At 44.1% G+C, this 12,047-nt stretch overlaps 1 long non-coding RNA gene across 2 annotated transcripts in view; it reads left to right on the forward strand.

Moving 5' to 3' along the window:
* Positions 1-12,047, forward strand: part of LOC135105824 (uncharacterized) — a 189,590-nt gene that overhangs the window by 82,019 nt on the left and 95,524 nt on the right. For both annotated transcript variants that reach the window (XR_010271019.1, XR_010271020.1), the window contains exon 2: positions 7,674-7,753. This is a non-coding gene — a long non-coding RNA (uncharacterized LOC135105824). The remainder of the gene's footprint in view (positions 1-7,673; positions 7,754-12,047) is intronic.

Raw genomic sequence — 12,047 nt, forward strand, 5'->3', positions numbered from 1 at the left:
GGAAGTGAGGGAAAGAAAAAGAAGGGAGGGTGGGTGACTGGGAGGGTGGGAAGGAAGGAAGGTAGGTGATGTGTGAGGCAGGGAGGCAGGGAAGATGGAGGGAGGGGGTGAGTGATGCGTGAGGCTGGGTAAGGGGGGTAAGAGGAAAGAATGGTGGGAAAATTGAGGGGAAAGAGGAGGCAGGCTGAGAGAGAGAGAGAGAGAGAGAGAGAGAGAGAGAGAGAGAGAGAGAGAGAGAGAGAGAGAGAGAGAGAGAGAGGGGGAGGGACGAGGGGGAATGTGGTCTAAAGTTCTCTAGTAGTTTCTCCTGTTACTGTGTTAGAGAGGAAAAAGCGATGGAGGCCTCTCTCTCTCTCTCTCTCTCTCTCTCTCTCTCTCTCTCTCTCTCTCTCTCTCTCTCTCTCTCTCTCTCTCTCTCTCTCTCTCTCTCTCTCTCTCTCTCTCTCACACACACACACACACACACACACACACACACACACAGTTCCATCTAGTCTGAAACATTTTTTCTTCTACTTCTTTAAAAATAGCTTACAATAGAGTTTCAACACTAATTTATTAAAGTTCTCTCTCTCTCTCTCTCTCTCTCTCTCTCTCTCTCTCTCTCTCTCTCTCTCTCTCTCTCTCTCTCTCTCTCTCTCTCTCTCTCATCCTTCGCCACAGAATCGGTTGTTATTCCAATCTTCGCCTCTTCCTCTTTCCTTCTATTCCTCTTCTTCTTTGATCTGCTCATAATCTTTTGTGTGAAGAAAAATTGAGCTTTGGGAGAGAATCGAAATAAATAATGTCCAGTCTCCCTCTTGCCTCATAATAATTGTAGAGATGACGGCGGTGGTGCGCACGAGGTATCTTTCTTTTCCATTATTTGTGTCTTGGCTATACCTTTGTTACTTTACTCTTAGCTATACTGCAGCAGTCTACCTATTACCTGTCCCATTTCGTAATTACGCATTAATTTACCTGTTTAATAAAGATTCTCTCTCGTAATTAGTGTTGTCAGATATCCAAGCTAGGAGTTCAATGGCCGTACCTGTGTGTTAATTCTTCGTAATCCTCAATAACTTGCCCTTGAAGAACACTTCAATTTGCTAATAACAGAGTCATCGTCTTCATCCAGCTCCTCCGGCCATCGTCTTCTTCTTCCTCCTGTCATCGTCCTCCTCCTGCTCCTCCTCCTCCTGCTACTTCTTCTCCTCAACCAGTCATTTTCCACTTCATTCAGTCATTCGTCTACTTCCTCCTCCTCCTCCTCGTCCTCCTCCTCTTCCTCTTCCATTTCCTCTTCCTTACCCTTTATTTTTTCTCTCCATCATCACCTTTCTTCCACTCATATTCAGCCTCATCTCATCATTGCTTTCCTCCTCCTCCTCCTCCTCCTCCTCCTCCTCCTTCTGCTACTGGTACTGCGTCACTTAGTCTCGCTCTTCCTCCTGCCTCGTCCCCGTCAGTGGCTCACAATGTAAACTTTTTGACTGGCGCTCTTCTGCAGTGCACGTCACGGGGCGCCCATTGATTTCCCGTGACAAAGGAGCGAATGATATGCAGGAGGAAAGCAAGAGTAAAGAGATGCCGATAAAGAGTGTAGGTAAAAAAAGAGGCGGAGATGAAGACGAGGGAAGGAAGGAAGGAAGGAAGGAAGCGGAGACTTAGGAACAAAGTGGAAAATGAGTCTATCAAGGAAATGGAAGGAAGGGAGAGGGATTTAAGAGGGAAGGAAGAGTATTGGTAGTGTAATAGGGAGTAATGTAGTGAGATGTGGGGTGAGTTAGTTTTTTTTGGGGGGGAATAATCATTGTTTTTTAAATGTTATCATGGTATTTTTAGGGGGAAGTTGAGGTTATTGTTGTTGTTGTTGTTGTTTGTTGTTGTTGTTGTTGTTGTTTCTTCTTTCTTCTCTCTTCTTCTTTCTTCTTCGTGTTGTTTTTGTTTTTATTGTTGTTGTTGTTGTTGTTGTTGTTGTTGTTGTTGTTGTTGCTCTTCTTCTTTTTCTTCTTGGCCCTGTTCTTCGTGTTGTTGTTTTCTCAATTTTCTTGTTCTTGGTCTTTTCTTTGTATTATTATTATTGTTGTTGTTGTTGTTGTTGTTGTTGTTGTTGTTCTTGTCGTCGCATTGCTCTTAACAATCATTGTCTTTTTTTCCTTCATGTTTCCTTTGTTTTCTTTCTGATAGTTTCGTCACTGCTATCCGTTAGACGCATCTCGGTTTTTGTTTGTTTAGATTACCTTTGATTTACTTTCCTTCACTGTTCCTTAAATGTGCCTCTCACTCATATCTTCCTACCATCATTCCCTTCTGCCTCCTTCTTCTACGTCTTTCTTTTCCTCTATATCTCGGTTCCTTCCATTGTTTCCTCTTTTGTATTCTCTCCCTCCCTCTTTACTTCCTTTTTTTATCTTTCCGTCACATCCTTTCTCCGTATCTGTTCCTCCTCCTCCTCCTCCTCCTCCTCCTCCTCCTCTTCCTCCTCCTAACGTATACAGTCCTGAAGGTTTGCAATCAAGAGGACAAGTAGAATTGACCTTCCTTAGATTTTTCTCCTTCCTTCTTTTCTCCCTTCGTCCCTCTCTCCTTCCCCCCTCTGTCCTTCCTTCCCTTCCTCTTTCTCTGCTACGGTCTCCATTTATCGAAATTTCCTTCTTCATTAAACATTTTCCTGCGTATCTGAAGTTAATATCTCTCTAGAGTCATTTTTCTTTCCTCTTCCCAATCTTTTTAATAACTAATTACGCTTTTTAATACCTTTCAGATTACTACTTTTACTGTCTTTTTTCTTTCCAACCTTCTTTTTTTCTTATACTTCTTAGTTAAGTCATTTGGTTTCTTTCATTTCTTTATTGTAGTAAAAGTTCTCTCCATTATTTCTCCCACTCCTTTTTTTTATCTCCTCCTCTACTTTTTTTTATTTTTTTCTTCATTTTGTCTTTCCTTATTTGCACATTTTTTCCCCTTTTCTTCTTTCTTTCTCGCCAAGATCTCTTCACCAAAATCCTCTCACCTTTTTTTTCTCCTGCCTCCTTCGCTACTCTGTTTCATTCCTTCCTTTTGTTCTTTCTTCACATTCTTTGTCAAGTGTTTTTCTTTTATTGCCTGTAAAGTTTTCTCCCTCAGACAGCGAAAGGAGCGGACGAGGAGGAGGAGGAGGAGGAGGAGGAGGAGGAGGAGGAGGAGGAGGAGGAGGAGGAGGAGGAGAAGGAGAAGGAGGAGGAGAAGGAGAAGGATTGATGAAAAGAAGAAAGAAATGTAGGTATGGAATAATAACAAATGAGGTGCGTCCGTTTTCCTGCTCTGTTGGTAGGAAAGAAAGGGAGGAAAGAAAGAAAAATAAAAAGAGAAGAAAAAATATAAAAGAATGTTGTAAACGAAGTTAAGTAATGATGATGACAATGATACTACAACAACTACTACTACTACTACTATTAATGTATTATTATAAGAAGAAGAAGAACAAGAAGAAGAAGAAGAAGAAAATAAAAAAATAATAGTGAAAATAATAACACACTGGCAAGGAGAACACTTAATAAATAACAGCTTTTCACAAAATTCATCAAAACACCTCCACCTTTAATGTGCGGAATGACCTTGAATCTTATTATTATCGTAAAATCCACGTTCTGTTTTTGATCATGCAGTTTAAGTTTATTTTTCAGCTTATTTAGGAGACCAGACACTGAGTATATTGATTCTTTTTATGGTCATTTATCTGCCTCATTACTTCTGTTAATATTTCTTTGAGGAAGACGTGCAACCCTTTCAATTTGAAGTTTATCTTTCTCCGTGTTAAAAATTCATGTGGGTGTCATTTTCCCTGCTGTTCATAACGGCCCGCAGACGACTGTTCTTCTTCTTACCTTTGTTTTTATTCTTTAAAGATCGATGTTTGAAGACACTTATTCTCCAATTTAGGATAATCCTCTTTTCTTTCTCTTTTGAGGGACTGGCACCGTCACTGGGCTTTTTTTTTTTTATTCCTTTATAGTGTTCTAGATCAGTGTCCATCTTACATAAAACAAAAATATGCTGCTTCTATTATCAAATTTAAGGAACAAAACCATGCAAAAAAAAAAAAAAAACTTGGAAGTCACCCTCGTTACTTACAACAGGAAAAAAAATTACGTAACAGATAAAAGAAAAGAAAAAAATACGTATAATGAATGTTCTAATTCTTATAAATACTCAAATCAGGATACGTTCATTGTTCCTTTCACTGTCATAAAAGTAATGCATCCAGCTCTGTCAGTTATAGATTACCTTCATAGACAAATTATACTCCCACTCATTAACCTGTGGAGGAGGGAGAGAGAGAGGGGGAGGTGAGGCATCGTATCGTTTGTCGCTTATAGAAGATCAAATGTGTGCGTGAGAGAGAGAGAGAGAGAGAGAGAGAGAGAGAGAGAGAGAGAGAGAGAGAGAGAGAGAGAGAGAGAGAGAGAGAGGGCTATTACAATGTCCTCCTCAATCTCTTAGTCCTGCTGATATCCTTGTAATGGCGGGCAACTCTTCTGCTCCTCCAATTAAAACAGAACCATCGAAATAGATCTCTCTCTCTCTCTCTCTCTCTCTCTCTCTCTCTCTCTCTCTCTCTCTCTCTCTCTCTCTCTCTCTCTCTCTCTCTCTCTCTCTCTCTCTCTCTCTCTCTCTCATTTTCTTTTTCGTTTTCTCTCGTTTACCCATATATTCTCTCCATTCTCATCCTCCATCCCTATAATTTATCTTGTCCCCTTGTCTCCTTCATTCCCTCACCATCAGTATATAGTCTTTTTCCTTCCCTATCCTCTTTCCTTATCATTGTTTTTTTTTCCATATTTATCACCCATTCATAATAATCCTCTCCTCCTCTACTACCTTATCATTTGTTCTCTTTTAGCCTCTTCTTTTCATTCCCATACATATATCACCTGTTGTTTTCCTTTACCATATCCTGTATCCCTCCCCCACCTTGAATACACCTTGTTACCATCCTCTTTTTTTTAGGTCATCCTCCACCTCCTCTGTCTGTCCTTTTTCCCCCCTCATCCCTCAATATATTCTATACATATCCTCCACCTCTGCCTCATGTACTCCTTTGTTTCATCCTTCACCTCATCCTTTCCTCCACGTCCTCTCTCTGCCTCCCCCTTTTTTTCCCCACATCCCTCCATATATCCTACACCATATGTTCCACCCCCTACTCTTAATCTCATCTTCCACTTACCCCATCCTCCGCTTCCTCGCTTTGACTATATCCTCAATCCCTGCCTCATGTTCTCCATGCTTCCTTCACTTTATCCCATTCCTCCTCGCCCTCCCTTCCTGTGCCACCTTCCCTGGAACCGAAGCTTCATTATCCTCCCTACCGTTCTCCTGTCGGCACGTGTAGCTTCAGAGGACGCCGAGACTCCGGAGGACGCTTGATTAGACTGATAGTGGACCCGGGGCTTAGGGGCGAGGCTCGTGTGTGTCCTGTGAAACGCTTTCTGATGGCTAGTGATCGGGAGAGTGCGGTAATGAGATTTGAGAGCAGCAGGGTACAGGGCAGAGGGGAAGTAGATGCGTGAGATGATGGAGTTTAGCGAGGGACAGGTTGGTTAAGTTAGGTGATGCCTCCAGGTGGTTAGGCGGCTGAGTGCGTTATATTGCACAGGGTGATGTAGGAGCACGAGTAATTTATGGGTGGTTAGGTATATGAACAAGATTGCAGTGTATGAGACAGGTTAGTTACGTTAGTTGGTATGGGAGGTTAGGTGGCTTGGTGGGTTATATTACGTAGGTGGGCTGTGTAGGAGTAAGGGTGATTGGTGGGTGAGTGGTTACGGGGTGGGCATGTGGGCAAGATTGCAGTTTATTAGCGAGGGGATGTTAAGTAAAATTGGATCGATGAGTTGTTAAAGGTTTAGTGTGTTATAACTTCGTATTTAGATTCACGTGTTTGGTGTGTGTGTGTGTGTGTGTGTGTGTGTGTGTGTGTGTGTGTGTGTGTATCCTTGAATAAGTACACTTTAATATTTATGTATCATTGTAAGTGACAATTGTGAAGTATATACTACTACTACTACTACTACTACTACTACAACTTTTTTTACCACCCTTTCCTACAGCAGCAAATACAAAACCACCACCAAAACACACCACAATGCACCAAATAACCAGCACACACACACACACACACACACACACACACACACACACACACACACACACACACACACACACACACACACACACACACACACACACACACACACACACACACACACACACACACACACACACACACACACAAAACTCTTCCTACCTACATGCGCACCATTTCAACTCACTTCAGAGGCAATGTGCGTGTGTGTACGTACGTTAACCTTTTACCGGCGAAACTAAACCGTGTGTGCCTTGAAGCTGTACATAACGCGGCCTTTTACTGGGGGCGGGACGGCGGCAAGGCCTTGATGGGACCAGGTTTGGCGTCGCCGTGCCGGAAGCTAATCGTCTTGGCCTGCATTCAGTAAGCTCAGCGTTGCATGCCCGTGACCGTCCCAGCAGGCAGATTCTAATATCCTGCGACTCTTGCCGGGGCGAGAATGGCTGTGGCGGTAGTGAGGGGATAGTGAGGCGGTGAGCGGGATGACTGTGTGGGTGCCTGTGGATGTGGATGTGAGGGGGTGAATGTGTGTCGTTTTGGAGATGAATCAGGTGTGGTCGTGAGTGTAGGAGGAATTTAACTGTTTGTGATTGGTGGGGGTGTGTGTGGATGAATACGTCTGGTGTGTTTTGGCGTATGAATCGGTGTTTGGTTGTGTGAGTGGGAAGAATTTAACTGCTCCGATTGGTGGGTGTGCGTGGGTAATTGGTGTGGGTGAAGTGAGGATTGCGGAATTTGTGAGTGTGGATATGGATGGATAGACAGATAGGTAGATAGATAGACAGAAAGTATTGTTTTGTGTGTGTGTGTGTGTGTGTGTGTGTGTGTGTGTGTTGGATGGGTGAACGAAGCCGTGAGCGTTTCGCATTTGCCGTGTCTGGTGATGTATAAAAAAAAATACTAGTTTGGAATATTTTACCTCTATATATTTACCGATTTTTGTTAATATGTAACTTTCATAATTTCTACTTTTTTCCCCGTGGACAGTATGCAGGGTATGGCCGGGGGTGTGGGGGGAGGGGGAGGGGGGAGATGCTTTCAGTGGTGATATAGAATCGGTAGCGTGGTGGTGGTGGTGGTGGTGGCGGTGTTTAGTGGCGCACCTAATTGAGCCTAAAATCTGCCCCTCCAAACGGCCTTTTATTTAGCGTGCAGCACATTGGCGGCTGGTGATGCAGGAATGATAGGATTGGTGCCTGAGTGCCAGTGGTGGTGTGCTGGGAGTGATGGCATTGGTGCTTGAGTGTGGTGAGTGGTGGTGATGGAGTGGTGGTGTTGTGTTTGGTGGATGGATGGATGGATGGATGGATGGAGGTGACTGCTGAGTGACGCTTGTGGTACTTTTTATGGCGTACAGCAGGGATATATGACTACACTGTTGTGGCGTCATTCATTCAGTCAGTTAGTCAGTTAATGGCTCATGTGCATCTTGTTTAAATACCAAATTTTTATCATACTGCTCAGTGGCTTCAAATCTTCAACACATTCCTCACATCAATGATAACTCTGTGACGGGGAAGAGATTGTTCAGTTCTTCCACTAACACTGTGTCTCTGTCCAGGTGGCGCTGCGGAGCATGGGAGGCCTTGAATGGCATGGACGTCAGGAACATGAGCATGCCATCGTGATCACCCGCATCAGGTAAGATAAGAGACAAGAAGCCTTATTGAATACATGGAATATGAGATTTCTTTAGTGCCTTTGTGGTCGTCTGGATGAAACGGTTCCTGTAATACAGGGAAAAAAATTGTAAGTAGATATTCACTTGTAAACTCTGCTTATTTTTAAATTTTTTGCGTCAACATCTGGATAATAACGTTCCAAAACTACAAGAAAAATAGAAAAAAATAACTATAAAGGAAATCGATTGATCAAAATGCCGTTATTCACTCGTAAATTCTGCATCTTTTGAATTCCTGTGTCTACACCAGCCACACTACAGCACACCATCTCACCAGTCAACCAGTCACACTCACACAGATAGATACATACATATTATTGACCACAGACAGGAGTCACACAATACATAAGGTAACCATATGAACATAACCTCACAAAGTATATTCATATTTACACACCTAAACAAAACATGTAATTATCAATCCTGTAGTCCACAAAACTTCACACACACTCATCCCCTCCTCCCACACACACACACACACACACACACACACACACACACACACACACACACACACACACACAGTAACACCAGAGCCATGCACACAACAAGAAACACTCCCACTCAGGACCATGAAGGAACGGCGGCGAGTGTAGCAGTGGCATTGGCGGCGGTATCGTGGCATTGACTGTGTTGTGTTGCCACGGGATTGCATATTTACTCTCCCCCTTAATTCCTTCCCCCTCACTGACTCTTCCTACCTCCCTCCATTCCTCTCAATGCACTCCCATCACCTCGCCTCCACCACCGTATCATCCACCGCCTCCTCTATACCACCCTTCCACCTCTGCTTCCTTTGCTGATTGCCTCCTCATCCCTCCCTCCCCTTCTCCTCCCTCCCCCCATCTTCCCCTTCAGCCCTTCCTCCCCTGGGCAGTGATCAAGGCCTCTCGCCCAAAAGCAACAACTTCCCTCGTGGCCTCAAATTATCTTCCCCTTCTTTCTCCTCTCTCTCTCTCTCTCTCTCTCTCTCTCTCTCTCTCTCTCTCTCTCTCTCTCTCTCTCTCTCTCTCTCTCTCTCTCTCTCTCTCTCTCTCTCTCTCTCTCTCTCTCTCTCTCTCTCTCTCTCTCTCTCTCTCTCTCTCATAATCGACCATATACAGGAGCAATGTCGATCGTACCCACCGACCTGCCTCGCCCCCATCGACCAACCAAGCAACCTCGGCCTCCCCACATGCAGCTTCCTCGTATCGACCTTTCATCATCGACCGTCCTCAGTAGCACTCCATACTTTCTCTCCATCGACCCTTCCCCTTCTCTCCCTCCCCCTTGTTCGTCTCCATCCCTTTCCTTCCTCTTATTCGCCTCGCCACGTAATTCCCCTCCCTTCCTCCCTCCTTTTCAACCCCTCGGAGCCCTTTTGATCATCTTGGCCTTTTGTTGGCTGCCAAAATTGAGCTCTTGAATGAATGGTAAGTAAAAAAACTATAACTACACCATATACAATGTTGTGTGTGTGTGTGTGTGTGTGTGTGTGTGTGTGTGTGTGTGTGTGTGTGTGTGTGTGTGTGTGTGTGTGGATAGAGATAGGTACGTAAGAATAGATGTATATTTTGATATATAGATAAATATATATATATATATATATATATATATATATATATATATATATATATATATATATATATAAATACATTGATAGGTAGGTAAATAAACAAGTAGATACTCGCATATCGTATAGGTGTAAGTGTGTAATCGCAATAATCAAAGGTATTGGAATCTACTAATTGTCTTGATTCTAATAATTGTTCCATTTCGCTAATTTACTGTAGTAGTGAGTGGTGGGGTTCGGGTGGGGTGTCATGGATGTGTCGTGGTATGTGTCCTGAACAAACGCATATGGCTGGCACTAAATCACGATTGAGAGTCGAGTGCCAAGGTGTTCAGCGGACATTAAGCATTAGTGTTATTCAAGCTACGTCGCAGGGGGCGCCGCTCCCTTTCAGACACCCCGGCGCCGTTACCCCACTCAGTCCCGCCTCATTCAGTCCCGCCGTTTCAACATGACGAAACCCACACATAGGTAGTTTTGCCCACCTTGGTGTACACGAGACTACTGACGCGGCGGTATGGAGTGGGCATGTGTGTGGGGTGCACTGAAGGGAGAATTGGTACTGCCAGATGTATAGACACATACACGTACACATACGGAGAGAGAGAGAGAGAGAGAGAGAGAGAGAGAGAGAGAGAGAGAGAGAGAGAGAGAGAGAGAGAGAGAGAGAGAGAGAGAGAGAGAGAGAGAGAGAGAGAGAACAAAAAAAAAATTCTCAAACGAAAGATAGAAATATCTGGTTATCCACGGAAGATATGAATAAGGATGATTGAGAGCATTTCCTGAATGAAATGTCCCGTTGTTGGAGTGACGCCTTCCGCTGCCACCGAGGGTTACTTGATGGCCATGACAAGGAGGCAGGCATTGGGCAGCACTTGAGGCGAACACTTGATGCACCTGCAGCGAGAGATGTCCTTACCTGCTCCTTCACCACTGCACTAAGCCAGTCACCGCAATCGTGTCTTGTCAGCTTTATCATCTTGTATTTTTCACATGTATTTTAACAACGAGGATTAAGCACAGCACTTCAGCATATAGCCTCGTTATAGACTATCGTGTCAGCTGGTGTATTCTTCCTATGTGCTAATGTAACGGGATGAAGGGGGGAGGCAGTGGGGGAAGCAAAGGGGTGAAGGGGGAGGCAGCGGGAGGCGATCACCCCGCCCTCACTGTGATTGCTCGCGGAAACATTTGCTCGGAAATTTTTGCCGTGTTTTGTGTGAAGCGATCTATGTGTTTGTTGTTCTTTCCATCCGTCGGTCCATCCATTTGTGAGTGTCTCAAATAAAAGTAAAAATGTTCTCGTTTCCACATTAGCGTGATTGTCATTTAATATATTTTTTCTCCACTCCTTTGATATTTATAGCGTATTATCTCTATGTATCGTTGTTCGTTCCTCATTTATTGCTTACCTATTCCCTATCCTCCATTCCTTCATACTCTTATTCATCTCTTACTCACTTTCACATCCCCACATCCCCTACAGGCTTCCACTTCAATGTGTATCTACTCTCTTCTCTTCCCTTTCCTCTTTCCTGTGCTCTCTCTTCCTTCCCTCCCTCTCCCACCCACACTGCCGTACTCCCTGCCTCTCTCTCGCCCTGTCTCCCTCGCTTTCCCCCTTGTTTACCCTTCACGAATAACCGTCTCTTTTCTGCCCCGCGTCCCTCATCCCTTCCTCTCCCCGGCCTGCGTATATCACGTAATGGAGGGTCAGACTTGGGGGCGCAAAATACAGTTCATTAAAACCTTCTGTAGAACCCGTGGGCTGTCATAAGCTTGTAGTTGGTATACCGCAGGAAGTAGGAGGCTCTCTCTCTCTCTCTCTCTCTCTCTCTCTCTCTCTCTCTCTCTCTCTCTCTCTCTCTCTCTCTCTCTCTCTCTCTCTCTCTAAATGGCTACATGGGATTTAGATTAGTCTAGCGATGAAAATGGTCGTGTATTTGTATGCCAGAGAGAGAGAGAGAGAGAGAGAGAGAGAGAGAGAGAGAGAGAGAGAGACTATAGGCGGGGTGTTAGGGGAGGGAGTGAGCGGTTGTGTTAATTTGTAGATGCATATAGAACAGTAACTTTGATATGTTTTGTTCTGTTGTGTATTGGAGTGCAGTTAGAATTGAAATGGAGTGTTGAATCATGCATGTACCGAGAGAGAGAGAGAGAGAGAGAGAGAGAGAGAGAGAGAGAGAGAGAGAGAGAGAGAGAGAGAGAGCAATAACAGCATTCCATCATTCCACCTAAACTTCTTAACCCTCTATCCTATTCAACCCTTCCATCACCACCCTCGCTCTCCACCCTCGCACACACACACACAAAAAAAAAAAAAAATAATAATCCATAAAAATACACAAAATACCGATTTTTTAAAGTATCGCTTTTTGCATCGCCACAAATGAAAGCCACGTCCCCACTCTCTCTCTCTTTCTCTCTCTCTCTACCCCCAATCAGGGTTACGTAATTGCTTTTGCGACTTAAATATAACTCCCATTCTTGCGTGGCGAGCGTAAGGGAAGACTTTAAGGGAAGGGTAAAAAGACGCTACTCCAAAATGCTTGCCACGGAAAACTAAATATAACTTGGTTGAATCGGATTATATGTCAGAAAAGTGATGATGTGAACGGTATGAGTTGCGGAGGAAGAGAAGGAAGAGGAGGAGGAGGAGGAGGAGGAGGAGGAGGAGAAGGAAGAGGAGGAGGAGAAGGATT

Source organism: Scylla paramamosain, chromosome 12 (genome assembly GCF_035594125.1).
Source record: "Scylla paramamosain isolate STU-SP2022 chromosome 12, ASM3559412v1, whole genome shotgun sequence".
Lineage (NCBI taxonomy): Eukaryota > Metazoa > Arthropoda > Malacostraca > Decapoda > Portunidae > Scylla > Scylla paramamosain.